The sequence below is a fragment of the Puma concolor genome, chromosome A2, assembly GCF_028749965.1.
Source record: "Puma concolor isolate L17-30 chromosome A2, mPumCon1.1.hap2, whole genome shotgun sequence".
In the NCBI taxonomy this organism is placed as follows: domain Eukaryota; kingdom Metazoa; phylum Chordata; class Mammalia; order Carnivora; family Felidae; genus Puma; species Puma concolor.
This window is the reverse complement of record NC_141668.1, coordinates 17,783,255-17,798,353: the sequence shown is the minus strand read 5'-3', so window position 1 is coordinate 17,798,353 and position 15,099 is coordinate 17,783,255.

Below are 15,099 nucleotides of genomic sequence, written 5' to 3'. Positions count from 1 at the left end.
AAGTTTGTATATACCATCCATTTGCTCCGAAATGCGTTTTTCACAAATAGAATACAAGTGGACTCCAGCCCAGCTTGTCCCAAATGATAAGTTACAAATTAGTGTATTCCAGATTAATGTGACATTGAAGTCCATATAAATAAACATTTGTTATTGCACTGTTAACATGATTTAGATTTATAATCTTTAAAATGCAAAACCAGCATGGAACATTTGCACCAACTTTATCTAGTTTAATACCATAACAAGTATAATTAAAGCCTAAACATCCATATTAATGAGGAGCCTGGGGTTAGATAATGGATAAGGAGAAGGGAAGAAGGCAGAAAACAAAATAAGAATTGATCTATTTGGCTGCAGATGTCCAGCTCCTGAGAGATGAGCTCATCTTGATCTTTATGTCTATTGAAATACTTCGTACATTTTACCTAACACCAAATTGGGTCTTTGTCCCTGTTCTATCACCAGCTGTGTGTTTGAACTTGGGAGGGTCATTTCTTTTTTTTCTGTAACTGCATTGGGTAATCTCTTCATTCTCTTCCTGTGTAACTGTGTTTAATTTTGATCTGTATTTCCTGTTTGGAAGGTCATTGGACAGGTTCTGTAAAGTGCTAAGCTACCACCAGGAAGTGAGCCAAGACCCTGGCCTACAGAATCACTCTTTCAAGACATGGGAAATTATCCTCTATGTCTTGCAAATGCACCGAAGTGTCAGATAGGTTTGTACTTATGTTCCCTGTTTATGGTACTGGTTGCCTGGAGCATTGTGTTATCCTGTATCAATTCTAAGATCTGGATAATAAGTCTTGGGTCTGCTAGAGCCTGTGGTAGCAGAACTTAAACTCCTGCATTAAGCAGAGACTTGGAAGATAGGAAGTAACCGGGCCCTGGATCATTAAACAATCCCTTCCCCCAGCACCTTGCAAAAGCAAAGTCAGATCCTTGTAGGATTCCCATGCAAATAAAGAACCACCAAGTGTGAAATCACAAAGATCAATTAACACACAAGGGAACAAGTCATATAATTCAATTAAGCAACGTTCATAGAATTTCGCATGTTGGAATTATCAGCTACAGGATATAAAGCAACTGTGCATGAAATATAACAAATTTGGAGGAAAGATCTATGAGATAAGAAATAATGAGAAAAGAAACTGATAAAAATTTCTTTAAATTTAAAAGATATGGTTATGTATCTAATTTGTAGGGGACAACCAAGGGGCAAAAGTAAAATGCTGTTAAGCTGAATTTTTTTTTTTAAGTTTTTGAAATTAAGCTGAATTTTAAGTGAAACAGGAGTTTATCTGCCTCATTAAGCAGAGGTTTGGGTTTTAGCAGCCATGACAGTAAAGAGACATGGCTTTACCCTGACCACATGGAAAAGTAGACTAAGAAACCTGAATACAGTTAGGAATTTGAAGGGTTACTTAATGAATAAACGGATTGATAGAAAAAATATATATACTTGACATAAATGAGAAATAAGAAGGAAACATTTCTTTTGCCTTGGGTCCTCTAAAAAATTGAAACCATAGCCTACTTTCCTTCAAGGGAAAGAAACGCAGGTCAATAAAATTAAAGTGAGCCTGAATTTGTAGCATTTTGGAGTCCTCATAAAACCTAATACAAATAATTTCTGAAAGGTACACACCCTCAGCCCAGGGCTCACTGGATTCTCACATATTAATTCCCAGTGAATATGACTTAAGAATCCAAAATCAGTTTTTAAGAGTCTCTTATGGTTTGGCTCCCTCCCTCTCTAACTTTTTTTCCCCCTTCCTCTCCCCCATGGTCTTCTGTTAACTTTCTCAGGATCCACATAAGAGTGAAAACATATGGTATCTGTCTTTCTCTGTAGGACTTATTTCACTTAGCATAACACTCTCCAGTTTCATCCACGTTGCTACAAAAGGCCATATTTCATTCTTTCTCATTGCCAAGTAGTATTCCATTGTGAGAATAAACTGAGAGTTGATGGGGGGTGGGATGGAGGGGAGAGTGGGTGATGGGCATTGAGGAGGGCACCTGTTGGGTTGAGCACTGGGTGATGTATGGAAACCAATTTGACAATAAATTTCATATTAAAAAATTATAACTATAACAATCTGTATCACAATCTTTAAATTCTCTGCATATCTAAGGTATATAACAGATAAAGATGTATGTGAGAATCTTAAAAAAAACAAAATCCCAAATCACCATACATACTAGGAAATAGCTCACATTGACCAAAAATCAGTGTAAATATCATGAACGGGGGAAAAACACAATTCAGTGTCAGCCACCCAGAATACCACATGATGAAATATCAGAGAGAATGCATAAGTACATTAAAAATACGTAAAGAAATAGGGGGCACCGGGTGGCTCAGGTTGGTTGAGCATCCAACTCTTGATTTCAGCTCAGGACATGATCTCGCAGTTCATGGGTTCGTGCCCCATGTCAGGCTCTGTGCTGACAACACGGAGACTGCTTGGGATTCTCTGTCTCCCTCTCTTTCTGCCCCTCTTCCCTCCCTCTTTCTCTGGCTTGCTGTCTCTCACAAAAACAAATGAACTTAAAAAAATACTTAAAGAATCAGAACAAAAGAAAGGAACAAATATCATTGAAAAGTAGCAGATAGTTACAAAAACAAGTAAACAAAGCTTAATTCGTGAAATTAAAAACCTCAATGAATTTGATAACAATGTAAAATAAGATATAAAGAGAAAATTAATAAACTATGTGAATAAATTACTCAGAGTTAATCAAAGAGATATTACTGGCTGGAATGCAAGATGATATAGCCATTTTGGAAATGTTTTATCAGTTCCTCAGAGAGTAGAACATATACTTACCTTACAACACAACAGTACTACTCTAAGGTAGATACTTGAGAAATAAAAAAGGTTATCAAAATAGAAACCTGTGTGCAAGTGTTTTTAATGGCTTTATTCAGACTCCACAAAACCTAGAAACAATCAAACTATCCATCAATAGGTAAATACATCATTGTGATAAATACGTATAATAGAATGTTCCTCAGCAAAGACACAAAGTACTGATACCTGCAACAATGAATCTCAAATGCATTACGATAAATGAAGATCTGAACTTAAAAGGCAATATGATTTGTGTTTCCATTTATATGACATTCTTAAAAAATCAACCTATGGGAGAAGATAACATATCAGTGTTTGCTAAGGACTAAGGGTGAACAAACAGGTTGACTACAAGGAAGAATAAGGGTTAAAGAAACTTTTACACCTTTTTATTGGAGTGGTGGTTATGTGACTAAGAACTCATCAAAACACATAGGACTTACACTATATAAAGGTTGAGTTGTGCTGTAAGTAAGTTAGGGATCAAAGAAAATTTCCAGTATGAAATAAACAACAGAAGTCAATGAGTTAGAAAGAGGATGGCTACATAATAAATAATAATTCATTAAGGAATTGAAATGGATAATTAATCCATTTAATTAATCCAATTTTTAGCTAAGTTTTAATAAAGATGCTACATATCCAAATTTGCAGGATATAGCTAAAGCAGTGTTTCTTGTGTGTGGTTTTGTGTTTTGTGTGTATGTGTGTGCACGTGTGTTTAGAACAGAGCAAGAACAAGGGAGAGGGGCAGATGAGGAGGAGGAGAGAGAATTTTAAGCAGGCTCCACGCTCAGTGCAGAGAGTGATGTGGAACTTGATCCCATGACCCTGGGATCATGATTTGAGCCAAAAGCAAGAGTTGGACTCTCACCTGACTGAGCCACCCAGATGCCTCTAAAGCAATGTTTCAAAGAGACTATAAAAATGATAAAGAGAGAGAGAGAGAGAGAGAGAGGACAGATAGATAAGATTCTAGAATAAAAGAAATGGTAACATTAATGAGTTAAATGTTCAGTTCATCAAGTTAAAAAAAGGAAAACAACCCAGGGTACCTGGGTGGCTCAGTCAGTTAAGCATCTGACTCTTGATTTTGGCTCAGGTCATGATCTTATGATTCCTGAGATTAAGCCATGCAAAAGGTTCTCTGCTGACAGGGCAGAGGCTGCTTGGGATTCTCTCTCTCCCTCTCTCTCTGCCCCTCCCCCACATGCGTGAGCTTGCTCGCTCTCTATCTCAAAATAAATTTAAAAAAACACCAATGAGAGCAGGAAGAAGAAAATAAATATAGGAACATAAATTAGAGAAAGAAAAAACAAAGCTAAAGTAAAACATATTCCACAAACCAAATGTTAAATTCTGTGAAAACATGAAAGGACAGAAATGTTAGTAGAATTCTCATTCTCAGGACGTCGTTCCACATGCCATTTGCTGAATCAGCTTAACTTTTCTCCACCACTCATGACTTTGCCTTTGGGAAGGTGAAATTACTTAGTGCATTTTTTGTAATGTTTGTTTATTTTTGAAAGTGTGAGTGGGGGGAGGGGCAGAGACAGAGGGGGACAGAGGATCTCAAGCGGGCTCTGTGCTCACAGTGGAGAGCCCATTGCGGGGCTCGAATTCACAAACTCCGAGATCATGACCTGATCTGAAGTCAGAGCCACGCAGGCGCCCCTATTCAGTGCATTTGAAAGGAGTAGCTGGCTATAGTTAGCCAGTGTCTCTCTGTCTGTCTGTCTCTCTCTCTCTCTCTCTTTCTCTCTCACTCATTTTTGTCCTGAGCTTATGGACACAGTAGACAAGAAATTAAGAAGTTGTGAAAATACTGGAAAATAAAGTCATCAAGTTCAAAATACATGATAAAGGAGAGCTGTTATTACACAAATGCACTCTGTAAAAGAGGTAGCGTGCATGTGTGACTTTCCTCCACCTCCTGCCATTTTCTGAAAATGCATGTGCCCAAATGAATGTCGTGATGGACACTTTAAATTCGTAGGTCATGGATTCTGAATTACTTGAATGATGGCAAGGCTAAAGAAAGATTTTCTCTATTTATGCTCTCTCAATCAGTTCCCATTGAGAATGCGCTGTGATCTTCAGCAACTCCAAATACTGGCTTCTGGGAATGGAATTTTGCTTGAGATAACTTCTCTAGGCCCTACGGATTTTGCACTTTTGGTGGGTGTGGAGTTGGTGTCATCATATTCTTAGATGTCCTGTTAATGATTTAGGTTCTAAAAATGAGCAGCCTCAGAGACTTGGCATCGATTGATTTAACTTCCAAGGACCCAAAGGAGTCCTACCCATTTGTGTGGAAGGCTGTCCAGTACAGGAAAACAGCCTCAATAAAACCATATTGAGAATTTATTACACCCTAGGCATTCTTTTAACGACTTTACATATATTACTTTATATAAAACTAACATCAACTTCATGAGATGGATAGGATGATCATTTTCATCTTACAGATTGGATATCTGAGAGACGAAGAGATTTCAATAACTTATCCATAGTTGCCCAGTTATCAAGTAATCCCCACAGAATTTCAACTCAGGCAATCAGATCCAGACTCTGTGCTTTTATCCCCTGGTTTTTACCACATAGCCAAATGCAACTAAGATTTGAAATTGAGCAGAAATGAGAAATTTTAGTGGTTTAAATTTCTTCAGATTATTAACATATAAGGACAATATAATTTAATTTTCTATCTATAAATCTTTTGATCTTTGGACTTTGACTTGCAAGGGGATTTAATAGTTGATATTTTTTCTCCCAGGGAGTTTGATGATGTCAGGAGATTTATATTCATATCTAAAGCATCTCTGTGCTGCTGGAATTTTATCATTACAGTGTCTTTATGTAGTTTACTATTGAAATATATGTATGATGTCATTTGGTCTCATCGAGGACTTTTGAAAAAGTAGCTGGACATAATTTGAGAAGGGAAGTAGAATCAGGAGTGACTTTTCAGCCTTGAGTACAGAGTGGCCTTGGAGATGATTTAATTAATGCATTATTCTGACCCATATCCAAGAAGAAAGCCAAATGAGAAGTTGTTAAAAGCAGAGTAGCATCAGGAAGGATTATTCTGATGGACAGCTCATCTCTTCCCAGGAGGGAGATAGCACATTCCCAACTAGCCATATCTTTAATGGTTAAACCAGTGAGTTAAGAGAGCCAAACCTAGAGAATATTGGAAGAGGTGATCCTTCTGTCTTACTCCTGATGGTCACCTCCATGTGAGAGGAGATCCTTTGGCATAATTCTTATGTGCTTCTTGTCTACTTATTCACTGTACCCCACAGGGGGTGCAATACCCTGTTTGGTGAGATTGGAAGGAGAAAGTAGGCATTTGTGGTCAGCACATCCCTTTATTTCTAAGGAGCCAGCAGACTGCAGGTAATATACATTGTGTTTTTGGGTCTCTGGGAGTAGCTTTATCTAAGGGGTAAAGGCCTGATCCTGTCCAATATTGGACCTTTTGATCCTACGATCCAGTAATAGGAAGTCCACTTTCCTACAGATAAAAGAAACACTGCTTGGTATCAGCATTAATATTTCAAAATGTTTATTTTGTGTCTTATTTTTGAAGTCATCTAGTACTCAGGCAAGAAAAGGGAGAGCAAGTAATTGCCTCCTTATGAAATAACATAACAACAAACTATTGGCATGATGGATGAATAGATAGATGGGTGGAGGGAGGGAGGGAGAGAGAGACGGAGACAGCAAGAAAGGGAGAGAAAGACCATTTGTAAAAGGATAACAGAACCAGAATCTTGCTGATTTATAGCACAGAATTACAGAAACCCTCAGGCACCCGTAACCTCACCTTGGAGAGATCTAACAGGGAGAGTGCTTTGGGGCTTGAGACAGTAGAACTGGTTGGATGTTTGCATAAACATTTCAGTGGGGGTAATGGCTCCATTCTCAAACCACGGGAAAATGAAAGTTGAGAATGACAGATAACCAGATCTGTGGGCACCAAACATATGTGAGGCCAAACGTAACATGTGGAAAACAGAGGCATTAAGTGGAAATCTCCTTCTTAGAATGTAAGTCCCCCGTACTCCTCAGTCCTACTTGGATTCAAGAAAATTCTGGTAGCTGAGCTTGTTCCTCCCAAGCCAGAAATTAGGTGTTTCCTTTATGGGAAACTGATCAAGTTAAGAAAACAGTAATAATAAATCTGTCAAGTGGGGATTACCCAATTAAATGGATGGTCCACATCACTCTGTAGTAAAGCCAAGCACTGGAAAAAATCTGCTTCCAAATAACTTGTGTTATTTCACTCTTAAACAGGAACAGACAGCTAAGAACCATTAAATATTTATTTTTTTTTAATTTTTTTTTCAACATTTATTTATTTTTGGGACAGAGAGAGACAGAGCATGAATGGGGGAGGGGCAGAGAGAGAGGGAGACACAGAATCGGAAACAGGCTCCAGGCTCCGAGCCATCAGCCCAGAGCCTGACGCGGGGCTCGAACTCACGGACCGCGAGATCCTGACCTGGCTGAAGTTGGACGCTTAACCGACTGCGCCACCCAGGCGCCCCAAACCATTAAATATTTAAAACAAACATATAACATTAAAATTCAGAGAAATCAAACCAAAAGCAGGAAAAAGGAAATAGGAAAAAATGAAGAGAGTAGGAAAAAAATGCATATACACACACAGAGGGAGAGACAGAGAGATAAGAAAAGATAAATTTCTTCTGTGATTAACATTAATATTAAATCACTTTCATAAAAAAGAACTGAAATTACAAACCAGGATATTTAGAAAATAATATAAAACAACTCTCTGCTTTTCACCCAAATCTTAGAAATTATAAATATAATATCAGAAATGAGAATGCTAATAGAAATTTTGGAAAATAAAGTTTTCGAAATGTACTAAAAAGTAGAACAATGGCAACAAAAATTAAAAGATAGATGATAGAAAAGGTAAGATAATAAAGTTAAGGAATTAGCCACCAGGTCTAAACATAGGCAGTTTCTGTTGATGAGACTAGAAAACACAGAAGATAGGAAATTATCAATGATAATTCAAGGGAAATGCTGAAAACCAAAAATAGCAATTCGCTGATAAAAACCACCTACCACATGCCCAAGCTCATAACAATAGAACAGACTCATACTGACACACATTACTGTAAAACTTGAAAAACAAGGGAGTAAGAGATTATCAAAATTTTCAGAGGGGGAGAAAAAAATTACATAGGAATAAAATAAAATCAGATTTTTCCGCGGCACTAGAAATTTGACTATAATGAATATTCCTTTCAAATATAAAGGAAAAAATTACTCCTAGCTAAAATTCTATCCTCAGTCAAGCTATTAGTCAATTCACAAAGTCTCAAACAATTTACTTCCTGTGTGCCCTTTCCCAGAAGCAGTGGGAGTAAACATGGAAGAGGGGGGTGCAGGTGATTGAGGAAGTAGGGCTATAATGCAGAAGACAAAAGAGAAACCTGTTCATGATGATGAAGAGAGCTGCCAAGTTCACAACTGTGCAGTTGACCTAGAGGAAACCAGTCCACACTAGACTCAACGTCTCAGGATTGAGGTCTTCAAGGAAAAGATGAATTTGACGTAAGAATTGTCGTGTAGAATACATTCAGACACGTTATAGAACCCTAAAACTCATCTGAAAACAGACCCAGAGAAACTATTTTGAATTGCCCCCCTAATTTCTTTTGACCTCCGTCCTCTAATCAAGTACTTGCTGTTTAATGCTTTGGATTTTCCACCATCCTTTTCAGACCCGGGGAATAGAATTTTCCTGTCCCTTCCTCTGTTCCATAACTCTGCATCAGAAGCTGTCTGTGCTGACTACTTTTTGCTATATGACAGTGAATTAGCCAGAGAAATAAGATAAAAATAAAATAAAATAGCCCTGCTACCAGCTAGCTAGCTAACAAGGTGCTAGAGTCAATACTGTATCGGCATAATTAATGTTAATATTAGGAACCTTTAGAGCACCTATGCAGAGGGAATTGCCTACTGGTTATTTTAAAGCTTCCCAGCACTATGGCGACGGAGGAAAATACAGCGAGTGTTTTGAGTATCTCTCAAATTTCAGAATATAGGTGCCATACATGTGTGTAGGTAGAGAGCTATTCTTCTGGGGAGCTAGGCCAGGCTTTGAGAGGGATCCCTGTTAATGCCAAGGATGGCTTGATGGTCAACTGTCCCAGGTTGCAGTGGAATCGCACAGCGACAGATGTGACTATCACAGAAAAAGAACGCGTTTATCTGTATGCTCTCAAGCACTCTAAATGGGACATTAGGAGACACTTTCTCTGCATCCAGGGAGACTGGCTCACTGGGTTGATTTTATGACCTCATCTGCCCTTCCTTTGACAGATACCCCAGAACTGCTTATGGAGTTTTCACGAAGAATTGTTCATCATACTTTTTTATTATATTCACGTAACTTAAGGCTTGGTTATCAAATCTTTTCCTCACTGGCCACATTTCTTACAACACCAGGGTCATTTTTTAATATGTGGGGATGGTTGCCATGTGCTCTTAGAGACAAGAAAGCATGTTTGGATCTCCTGTTTTCTTTCTTTCTTTATTTTTTTTAGTTTTATTTATTTGAGAGAGAGAGCGCGCAAGTGAGTGCACAAGCAGGCGTGGGACAGAGAGAAGGAGAGACAGAATCCCAAGCAGGCTTCATGCTGTCAGCACAGAGCCCGATGTGGGGTTCAAACTCATGAACCATGAAAGCATGACCTGAGCTGAGACCAAGGGCCAGATGCTTAATCAACTGAGCCATCCAGGCGCCCAGGATCTCCTGTTTTCTTGAGATGAAATCCAGCCTCAGCAGTCATTGGATTTTCTTCTTTGAGGACTCCTGTTCTATCTTTACATCTCAGCATAAATATGTACAATCGGCATTTTTATCACCTTTGTATCAAATATCACACAGCCTCAAAGAGGGAGAAATGACCCACTCACACATCTTTCTCTTGAAAAGGACTATCTATTTTTGATGTGAAAAGTCAAGGATTAGTCACTAAAGGAAGGTAGCTGTCTATCTATAAAACCTTTGTCACAGGGCACCTGGGTGGCTCAGTGGGTTGAGCGTCTGACTTTGGCTCAAGTCATGATCTCACGGTTTGTGAGTTTCAGCCCCATATCTGGCTCACTGTTGTCAGCACAGAGCCAGCTTCGGATTCTCCGTCCCCCTCTTTCTCTGCCCCTTCCCAGCTTACGCCATCTCTCAAAAACAAATAAATCTTAAAACAAAAAACCAAAAAAAAAAAAACCTTTGCCACGGAGCTGGAAGTTTAAAGCCCAAAGAAACTTCTCTTGATTCTTGAAGGTCAGGATTGCTAAGTAACGCGGTATTTTCCTCTCCATTTCACCCCCTGCCCCAGGTATGGGATAGATAATGTGGCACAAATATCGTGCATTTGTACGGGAAGTAAAGCAAAAGGCAAAGTTAATATAAGTAATACCTTGTCCAGGTAGATGCAGAAGTTGTAGCATTTTCCTTTATTAGCGTTTGCTACTTGTTCTAAGTTTGCGTGGCAATATTCTCATCCCTGCTGTCCCGCCTCACCTGCTCCATGTTTCAGACAGAGTTAAGGAAGATAAAACCTTGGCTCCTAAGTGTGGCTGATGAACACGGGATTAAAAACAGGAGGTAAAGGTCTCACATGTCTGCCCTGTACTTACCCAAATTCCGACTCCACCGTTGATACATCAAGTAGTGAAGAGTCCAGAACCGGCCCCATTGTGTCCTTCTTTGCACGTTTCATTTACCACTCCCTTCTGAGTGTCCTCTGTCCCCTGATTTCCCCTAACCCCTTCCCAAGAATGCCAATCACAGATATCTTCAGCAAATGAATCCCTTTGTTTTGAAAAGTAATACAGTATCTGGAGGAACAAAAGCCAAGTGGAGGGGGGAGGTCAAGGTGGAGGAGTCATGTCTTTGGCACCTGTTCTGTTTTGTTTGCTGCAGCTCTTGCTCTGAGGAGACCAGGCCCGCCCTCTTCTCCGAGGGTGTAACAGGATGCTTGGGAACAGTTTATCACCAGCTTCCATGTGGTTTTTGGTGAGTCATAGGCTTCTTTACTAAATCCTTGCACTTCTCCAAAAGGAAACATATGAATAATGTATCCCACATTCTACCAAGTTCGTCGAAATAGGCTGTAGTTTATACTAATTTTATAATTGACTGCTATATCACAAAATAGGGAATATTCTCAGAATGCAGAATACCTAAAGAGAGGACACATTGGAATTTCCAGGAAAGTAGTGAAGACTCTTCTCAGAACAAAACATAAATGCACATAGATGTTATTCTAAATTTAATTTTGAGAGGTTCACAGACTCCTGTCATTGATCCGTAGAGCATCTACCCCTTAGCTAAAGGTAAAACTGAGGTGAATCAGGATACTCCCATGAGACACAGATTTAATGGCTCCACTCCTTCGGGTGTCTTCTCCCTTCCTCTGCCTCATACTTCTGCAAACCTAGTGTTTCAGAAAATGGAAATCTTGCTTCCTTAAAAGTCAGACCTACGTGGATAATGATAAAAAATGAGCAAATTTCAGTAGCATTGCAGCTGCATACAGGAGCATCCTCCTCCCTCCTCTGTTGGATGAACAACAGAAGTTGAGGACTGAGCCATCGAACCAGCAAGGGGGGGGGGGGGTAAGGATGCCACCTTTACTTTTCAGGCACCAGATCATCCCATAGGGCTCAGTTGCCCCTGCGGCACCATGAGTTGCCATCGCGTGAGTATGTTATTTTTACTGAGAAATTAGTGTGTGTTGTGCTCTGTCTTCTGCCCCGCCTGAGCTTTGAAAGCATCGGTGGTGCCGTTGAAGATCTTAATCTGCTAATTCACTACATCTGAAAACTGCCAGGAAAAAAAAATGTCATGTTTTAGCTACTTATTACTTCACTTTTACGTGCCTTGCTCTGTCTCGCCAAGCCCACGCGTAGCTAACAGATGTTGGCCGCGTGCCCAACACTGTTCAGACGCAGGGTATGCATCAGTGAGCATGGAGAGCAGGGACTCTCCTGCCTGAGGCAGAGACTACGGGAGACGAAAGGCGATAAAACAAACTTTATAATAAGCAAGATACGGTGATGACCTTTAAGGGATGGAGGAGGGTTTGGGCCGTGTTTGGTTGGGTGGTTGGAAGAACATTTCGCCGAGGCTGGAATGAGAAGGAGGAGAAGCCATGGGACTATTTGTGAGTAGCTCACCGCAGCCAGAGAAGGCTTTTACCATCTTGGGGCTCCTGACATTTAGGGGAAGGTGATAATTTGGCGTGGGGGCTGTTCTGTCATTGAAGGATGTTTCCCATCACCCCTGGCTTCTAGCCAGGAGGTGCTGGTAGCCCTCCACCTCATCTGTTACAACGCGGATGTCTCCAGACATTGCCACATGTCCCGTTGGAAACAAAATTGCTCCCAGGTGAGAACCGCTGGGATTGAAGCATTGTAAAGCACACAGGCGATAAACAACGGGGTGAAGAGGCCTATAAAGTAGTGTTTCTGGAAGGTAGTGATTCAAGGTAAGAGTGGGAGGAGAAAGGTCTCGCTGTAGGTAGGGGCCAGATCACATTAGAGCCTTGCCGACTTCAGAACCGAGGGTTGCACCTTAGGTCTGGGTAGAAGACATTAGAGGATCAAATAAAACAAACTCTTTTTTTTTAATTTTTAAATAATTTTTTAAATGTTTATTTATTTTTGAGAGGGGGTGGGGGGAAAGACACAGAATCCCAAGCAGGCTCTGCCCTGTCAGCACAGAGCCTGAAGTGGGGCTAGAACTCACGAACCATGAGATCACGACCTGAGAAATAAGGCAAATTCTAATACAATCTGCATTTGAACATCACTATAGTTGCTGTAGGTAATTCTGCCAGTGCCTTACTTTACTAAGTTACTTGAATTGGTAGATTGGCTACCTGAGTTCAAAGCTAAAACTTATTTTCGATCTGATAATAACTTTTACTTTCGTTTTATGGATTTAGATTTGCTATGTGAGCACTCTTGAGGCTTTTCACCCAAGATACTATATAATTAATCTGGAAAAGCGTTAAGACATGGTGTCTTGGCCATGCAAAAATTTATATAGGCATGATTAGACATTAACACACCTTTTCATTTAATTATTACTCTAGATTAAACATAAAAATGGGGGGGAGGAGCCTGGATATAGCCATTTACCAACTACTAAATTACTGTGTACTATTGAAAAAAAGTATACTCTCAGTTACTGATGTCATGATCATACAACTGGGCTCTTTGTTTCTGAGTTTCACCTGAGTCAGCGGGACCCAATAGATGTGAAATTTGACAGCAATGTGCCAGACGCTGAGTAGATATTTCTCAGGAGACATCATGGGATAGAGAGAGCTCTCCAGTTCACGGTGGAGAAACAGGTGGAGAGGTGAGAGGCTAACCTGTGGATATGTGGAGAATATCCACCCGTGTGCTTACCCCCACCCTACTACGAATGAGGAGGGATACTCCCTCCTGTCCACAAACTGAGTGGCAGGCAGCCGCAAGAAACCACTTTGCAGTTCGGGTGCTCAGTAGATAGTCTCTGACGCAAGCCTGGCTTATCTTACAGAGAGAGAGACAGTAGTTACTGGCCTGAAGTATTGAGAGAGAGGGGGGAGGGAGAGAGATTGATTTGGAATGTCAGTGCAAACCACACTCTCACCAAAGACTGAAGGCAGCATCCTAAAGAATGCATGGATTCTTCCCATGGGTTTTCCCAAGCTCCAGATTTGAAGGGCTGAGCCGACACGGAGTGCTTTCAGACCTTACCTCCTTACAGTGCCTGGAATAGTGTGAGGAATTCCACAGGGAGAGTTGTGTGTGGAGTGGATCTAGGAGAGAACCAGAGGCTAAGTTGGGAGCCGCCGCCTGATAAGGAAGGTGTGCACAGCTCAACTGGAACAGCCCTGAAGAGCGGTGGGGGGCGTCTGAAGGACCAAGGAAAGTACCCAAGAAAGAGGTTTCAATATCAGGCAGGCTCGGCAGGACTGGTCCCTTAGTTACTCTCCTCATCAAGAAAGGTGTACGCCTTCCTCCTTCACCTCAATCCAGCATGACCGGAAAGCTCTGACTTGCATGAAGGGGACGGTAGAGTGGGTTGAGAATGAGTCTGGGAGGCAGTACCATTTGAGTTGGCCAGATTCAGTGTTCTCATTAAACAGAGTAAATTAAACATTAGTAAACATTACTAAATGTTAACATTAAACATTAGTAAATAGAGACTGTGCCCTTTAGAGAGAGAAAGACAGAGCATGACCAGGGGAGGGGCAGAGAGAGAGAGGGAGACACAGAATCCGAAGCAGGCTCCAGGCTCTGAGCTGTCAGCACAGAACCCGACACGGGGCTTGAACTCCCCAACCATGAGATCATGACCTGAGCTGAAGTTGGATGCTTAACCAACTGAGCCACCCAGGCGCCCCCTGTTAATTCATTTTAAAAAGATAGCAGAAAACAGAAATATATTTAATTTCGTTACATCCTACTCATCATGCTTGGTCAACCTCCCAGTGATAAAGTTATCCAGCTATTACAGATTGCTCTTTCTTCGATAGTGTACCCGTAGGATTGAGGAAAGTCATCCCTTTTGCTAACCTGGAGCACTCACTCTTCATTCCACTGATGCCAGGTTTTGGGTGGAGACACCTAGAATCAGGGAGGTTTTCTTCTTATACTTTAGAGCATTCATTTATTTAACAGATATGTACTAAGGGCCTAATCGTTGCCGGGTACTGTTTTTAGCAGTCTTGGCTTGAGGTGTTAGACACTTACCTCACCCCAGACACTAGCCCCCAGGGAAACAGCAGACTTCTGGGCTCAGGAGACCATGTGTCAGGGCCATGGAGTGCCCAGGAAATATTCAAGTTAACACGGTGCCCAGCTGCACTGTCCAGGGGACACAATGGAGAATTATGCTAAAATGATGGCTCCCTGGGGACATGGCCATTTTTTCACACCTTTTTTTCCAGTCTTTGATTCTCTCTCTAAAAAATGAGACAGGTCTACTTCTCACTTAATGTGCAATAAATCAAATATTAGTAGAGGTATTAGCCGAGAAACATTTTGTTTTATTTTATTTTACTATTTTGGGAGAGAGAGAGTGTGAGTGGGGGGAAGGAGCAGAGATAGCATGAGCAGGGGAGGGGCAGAGAGAGAGGGAGAGGGTGTGAATCCCAAGCAGGATCCGCACTGTCAGCTTAGAGCCTGATGT